We start from the raw sequence: 6,672 nt of genomic DNA on the forward strand, positions 1-6,672 counted from the left end.
ACTTTTATTGTCTTTGGCAACTTACAATTATAATAATAACGTCGATAAATGGTTTTTATATAAAGGATTACACTTTTTATTTTGTTACATTATTATCTAGCCTTATTTTCGTATTTTTATCAGGAGATGCAATAGTGTCTCCGGTCATGTTCAAAAAACTACTAGTTAATTTAAAAGTTAGTTTAAAAGATTAATAATAGACACTATACATGTTATCTTATTCTACGCAATTAATAGTTCAGACTGCGTTTTAACATAGGATAAAATTTGAATTAAAAAAAGTTTTTAAATATGAAAAAATCTAATAAGATTAAAAAAGTATGTTGTCTTTTAATTTCAGAATAATCGTCTGATTTTTTTAAAATCATTCTATAGCTTATAGATATGTATATCGCTGAACGCACTATTTCGTCGGTATGCAATGAGGAATAGTTTCAATTCCTTCACACGTCTGATGATTCCCGAGGAATCTATTGCGGACAAATATTCGAGTCGCTGCTTGCGTGACGTGACCGGCCAGGCCAAATACGTGTATTCTCAAGCAATAACATCGCAAATGTGTGTTAATTCCCCAAGAATACGCGTCGCCAACCTGACCTACGAAGAAGCGTCCGTTGTCTTCTTTCTTGAAGGTCCAAGTCGATACTGCTTCCTGGTATATAGAATAACAATCGATGACATTTAATCAGTGTTGTGCATAGATGATTTTAAAATTAGCTAGATAAAGATAAGATGAAAATTTGGAAATTTATCTTAGATAAGATAAAGATGATTACATTTAAATTAATCTAGATAATATAGATAAATTTATCTGACAATTCATCTAAAAAATTCCAGATAATTTTTTATTTTTAAGACTATTTATAAATTAAGAATCAGTTTTTTCTCAAAATAATTAAAAAATCACGGTGGTCCTTGATTGAATTCAACCCTGACTTTCCTGCACCTCTGATTTTCCTTCTGGAATTGGTTTTGGAACATTTCAGGACCATTTTGCAATAAATATTAAAATCGAAGAGTGAGCACTTTTTTTTAAATCGAGTTTTTAAGTTTTAATCCATAGTTTCAATATAATCATTTCAAGCGTACATGTGGAAGGTAATTAAGTACTGAACGAAATGTAATTATTGTATATATTTTCTTCGAATTAAATATATATGTAACAAATAGCAAATAGTTAATTGAAACTAAAATATAAAATGAAGAACTTACTATACTTATATATTTATGAACGCATATAACACGTAACCGCGCGATTGTTTACGTACAAAACAAAACATACACACACACACACCACCACACCCATACTCACACATACACATACAGGCACACGCACAAACGCATGTAAATATATAATTTTAAAAAATATGCAAAATAATTAAAATTCGTTCACATTGAAACATAAAAACTCGATTTAAAAAAAAGTGCTCACTCTTCGATTTTAATATTTATTGCAAAATGGTCCTGAAATGTTCCAAAACCAATTCCAGAAGGAAAATCAGAGGTGCAGGAAAGTCAGGGTTGAATTCAATCGAGGACCACCGTGAAATATTAAATTTTACAATTTTAATATGTAGATAATACTTCGTTTGTCTCTTACAATGTCTCTCACAATTTTCAAAAAAATAATGAAGAACACATAAAAATTCTATACAGTCCTTTTCCTCTATATTAGTTGCATGAAAGCAAGCATGTCATAATCATTACGGTTATGAATAATAGTGTATCTTATAATATTAATAATAACATTCTTTTAAATATAGTGAAAGACACAGGTCAAAAACTTTTTTCGATTTCGGATTAGTGTCATCCATGAATCGAGCATCGCGCACTACGATAAAACATCAACGAAGTGAGAAGTAGGAACAGTAGAGCGTGAATACCGACACGATACATTTCGATTTCGAGCAAAAAAAACACCGACTTTGGGCAGCTCTGGGTTAATCAATCAGAATTAAGTGTCCTAGTGCAGGAATAAATAAAGATCATTTGAGAGCAATGTGAATGATTATATATGCTATATTAGATGCACTCACTCTCTTCCTGAGGCTGAAAATTTTTCTGTAAACATTAACTACATAGAAGAAAAAATTATAATATTTTCACATTTTTAGCAATGTAAAATATGAACCAAAGTATCTAAACATTATTCTAGATAAAGATGATACTTTTTTTCATCTAAAATGCAGATAAAGATAATTAATATTTTTATTATCTAGATAAAGATGAGATGGCATCAAAATTTCATCTAGATGATCATCTAGATAATTTTATCCAGATAAGATCGAACACTGCATTTAATGCTGATATGTCGATATTGTTCGCATTTGCTATAATCTTTATTAGAAGTTATATTTAATCCGCGTGGATTACTGAAAAATATATTCTTGGAAAATATTCCCTCGAAAAAAATCGACACAAATCTCAAAATTCGATAAACACTAAAAAAATATATACATCTCTATATCTATGCATCTCTAAAACATTAAGTCAGAATTAAAATAAGCAGTTGATCAATTGTAAGAATTAGTAGAGGAAATTGGTTTATGAATCTACTTTAGTTAAAGGTATATTAAATCTCGAATCAGAACTTAAAATTTCATTCTCGTTTGAGTCATTCGATCCTTGTGAGAATGAAAAACATGACGTTGCGATAACGACACACACAATCACATTTACCATAAAACATTTCCAACATTTCAATATGCTGTAATCCGTTTTGCGAGCTATATAAATATTTTTGATACTCGGACCAACGCGAAACGTAAAAAATATAATAGTCTAGGAATTATGGAGAATTATGGATGTTAGAAATAAAGATTTAAACGAGCGGTCCGCAGAAGAGATAGGACATTGATGCACGATAAATGTACGATTAAATTAAAAACTCAGTGAAATAAATCGCGTACAGGAAGCATAACCATGGCCGTATATGTATGTACAATTGTACATGACAGATTTTAAGCTCATGAACTGAGTATTACGAGGAGTCCGAAAGTCAGTAATAATATTCACTTGGTCTATTTTAATCGCGCACGTATATATCCGTGTTTAGTATCCATCTCCTCACGGATATTTAAATTCTCGCTATGTGTCAGTATGCCTTATACGCGCGACGACTTTCGAGTTCATTCCGACTTTGTACCGGTACACCTATATTCCATTAGTTTTACGTTCAAATCATTGAGATTTATATGTACTCTCTCTTTTGACGGAAAAAAATTGATGTTAATGTCGAAATCGTTAAATAGAATCTTAACGTAACGGGAAGTATAATGCAATAAATTATGACATTGTTATTTTATTCTCGTTCATTATACAATTCATCTGCACAGAATGCAATTCAAATTTGATCGTAATAAACTATTCGTATAACAGTATAAAAATAATCATCGATATCAAAAATGTTAATCTTAAACATGAGATGCATTATCCACTCGTTACTCACGCCAATACGAGTAAAAAGTAGAATTGATAGCGGAAACAATCGGAATGATGAAAAGAAAGACAATGCTTACTAATGACTGTGAAATGGCTAACTATTATGAATGTTGCCATCTGCATACACACACACACACACACACACACACACACACACATATATATATATAAACAATATAATTACTATATTATATATCCTATCTATTTATATATATGATATTTTTAGTGGACATAATTTATGCCCAAAGCATACAAAGTGCGCAGATTGGATTCAGTATATTAAATGCAATAAACGTATTACATGAAATATGTACCTCGTATTAGAACATTTGTAATATATATGTGTAGGAAGAGATAGTAATTATTATTTATTACTTCTATACATTTCATCATTCTTATTCCTTTATGAAACGTTATAAACACATTTTATAAATTATTGTGTCATTTTACGTCTTACTTATATAAGAATTTGTAAATTTTTCATGAGTGTACATACCTCCCCTACCCCCCTTAACAGTTGTTGCATAATCCACTTCCATGGGATATAGGTATGGCACAAAAAAGCAAGAGTTTCAAAAAGTTCTTTTTTTAACACGAAAAATAAATATTTTAAATTTCTAATATTTTTTTTTGTAGTAATAGACAGTACAAAGTTTTTACTGATATAGTCCGTTTACTTTAAACATAATAAATAATACTTAATAAATTAAATTTTTGTTAGATGCGGCGTATATACCGGAGTTACTCTACAGTTTACTTACACTTTTTTATGTGTAGAATTTGGCATTTATGATATTCGAAAAGTGTTATTGAAAAGGCATTCGAAAAAAAGTATATTTGACAAATAAAAATTGATAAAAAGAAAACACACACGTAATGGGAAGGAAATGTGAAATGTAATAACGTTGGAAACATGGGTAGTTCAACGCTACCGATTGGTAAATGAACACCTGCATTAAACGGATCTATGGTTGGTTGCCATAGGACCAAGAATCAAGAACATCTAACGCCAAGCACTTTACGGGAAAGTGATCTTAAAGGTGTTCACCCGATTGAATGGAAATAAAACGTGGACACAACTGCCAATACACTTAGGTGAGATTCGCTGTTCTTGCTGGTCCAAGAAGAAGAAAGCTTGACAGTGGTATGGCGCTCAGAGGGAGGACGGAAACAATTCCGTGATAACAAGATCCAAGTGCCAAAGAGCGTTCGTGCTGTAACGTACAAGACGGTAGAGAATGGCGTGAAGCTAAGATATAATAGCTGTGTGTGTGTGTGTGTGTGTGTGCGCGCGCGCGCGTGCGTGTGTAAATAAGGTATTGGATACAACAATAATATAAATAAAAAAGGAAAGCTAAAATTTGAATATAATGTACTTCTCATGTATAATTCACAGACTAATCACTTATTTTTTTCTCACACAATTATATTCTACACAACTAAATTTCGCTGATAAATTTATCTTTTCAAATCAAATATATCTTTTTTTTCAGATCAGCGCATTGCAATGGTAAAAAATAAATTATGTGTTAGGAAGAAAATTTGTTATCTGCATTGGGAATTATTTATAATTTATCTCAATAAAGAATAAATTTTAAATCTTTCTCTTTACAAGATACGCTCAACATGCGCGTAAAAATGGCTTGCATACTAAGCGAATAAAAAAACACATAACGTCGTGTCTCGCATGCATAAACGAATAAAACGTAACATGTTTTAGCTCATTGCTTTTTTATCGTGACGTCTCGTACAACATACTAATTAATATAATACGTGCACAATCTAGACATTAGTCTATGCAACTCAATAGAATATAACATCGTCGTGAAAAAAATAGTAGTGACATAACTATAAGAATAAGTTCCTTTCTTTCTCTTTCTTCTTCTGTTAAAAAAAATTAAAATAAAACCTACATGCGACTTCAAAAGACGAAGAGATCGAGGTATCAGTAAGGTACATAGAACGAACAGTTAGAAGAAGGGTGCAGGATAAAGGATGCAGGAAAGATAGGGGAGAATGCGAGAGAGAAAAAGAGAAAGTTGAAGTAAAGACAGACAGACGGACTGACGGACGGCGGATCCCCGACAAATGGATTAAGCGCAAATTGCTAAACTCTGTTTAATTTGGCCAAATGAATTTTGTTCCGCCAGCCCTCTCCTGTTCTTTCTCTTTCCTCCGTACATTCTTCTATCCCCTTTTCATTTCTCTTACTCTTTCTTATTCTTGTGCTTGCTCTCGTGTTAGATAGACCAAACTTTCGGTCAAAATCTTGTTTCTCACCAAGATGTAAGTTAGATTTCATAACATGCATTTTTATCTTTTTAAAATATTTTGAAATATTAGAAAAATTAATAAGAGAAAAAATTAAATTTTTTAATGAAAAAAATTGTTTCCAATAATTAATTAGAGAGAGAGAGAGAGAAATTATTTCTTTTTATGTATAAAATAAAAATTATTGTTTTGACAGATACTTTTATAGAAATGATGTACACACGCACACGCACACGCGCGCACACACACACACACACACACACACACACAATGTGTGGAAGGAAGCGTTTAATCGTTAAAAATTCTCAATTATTATGTTTCTATTATGTCGTGCAAGAAATATAGTACGATTATATATGTTTCGTTTCAATGTTAAGTCTTCAACCTTTAAATTTGCAGTAAAATATTTATATTATGTTTAATTATTAGTAGTGTGATAGGAAGTCAAAGCAAATTTGTCAATAACGCAATTTACTGTGTGAACTTGCGTGCGCGCGTGCCTGTGTATGTGTGTGCGTGTGTGTGTGTACAAATGCGATAAGTCAGTTCGCATCAAAGGCATGATTATGTATCGTTGCAGGTTGGTCCTGTATATACCGTATGAGGGTAAATTCATATAATCCGACTATTATATATACCACAGACATACTAGACTGTTTCACAATGTTTGGAACATTCGTCCAATTAATTCTGAGATATGAGAGAGAACGAGTTTTCAAATTTGCTTCATCAAAGATCAAACAAATTATTATAAATAAATGTATTTCTTTCTCATATACGAGAAGAATTTACGCCATCTGGATTAGATATAAGGTGTTAGTTATGTTCGATCGTTGGTATCAATAAAGCAGGTTCAGTTTGGTTTCTCTACAATATTCCAATTCGTATGGCAAATGCTTGGTGTGACTCGTTTATTATGTAATGTATATATATATATATATATATATATATATGTAAAAT

This window comes from Cyphomyrmex costatus, unplaced genomic scaffold, assembly GCF_001594065.2.
Source record: "Cyphomyrmex costatus isolate MS0001 unplaced genomic scaffold, Ccosl1.0 scaffold75, whole genome shotgun sequence".
In the NCBI taxonomy this organism is placed as follows: Eukaryota; Metazoa; Arthropoda; class Insecta; order Hymenoptera; family Formicidae; genus Cyphomyrmex; species Cyphomyrmex costatus.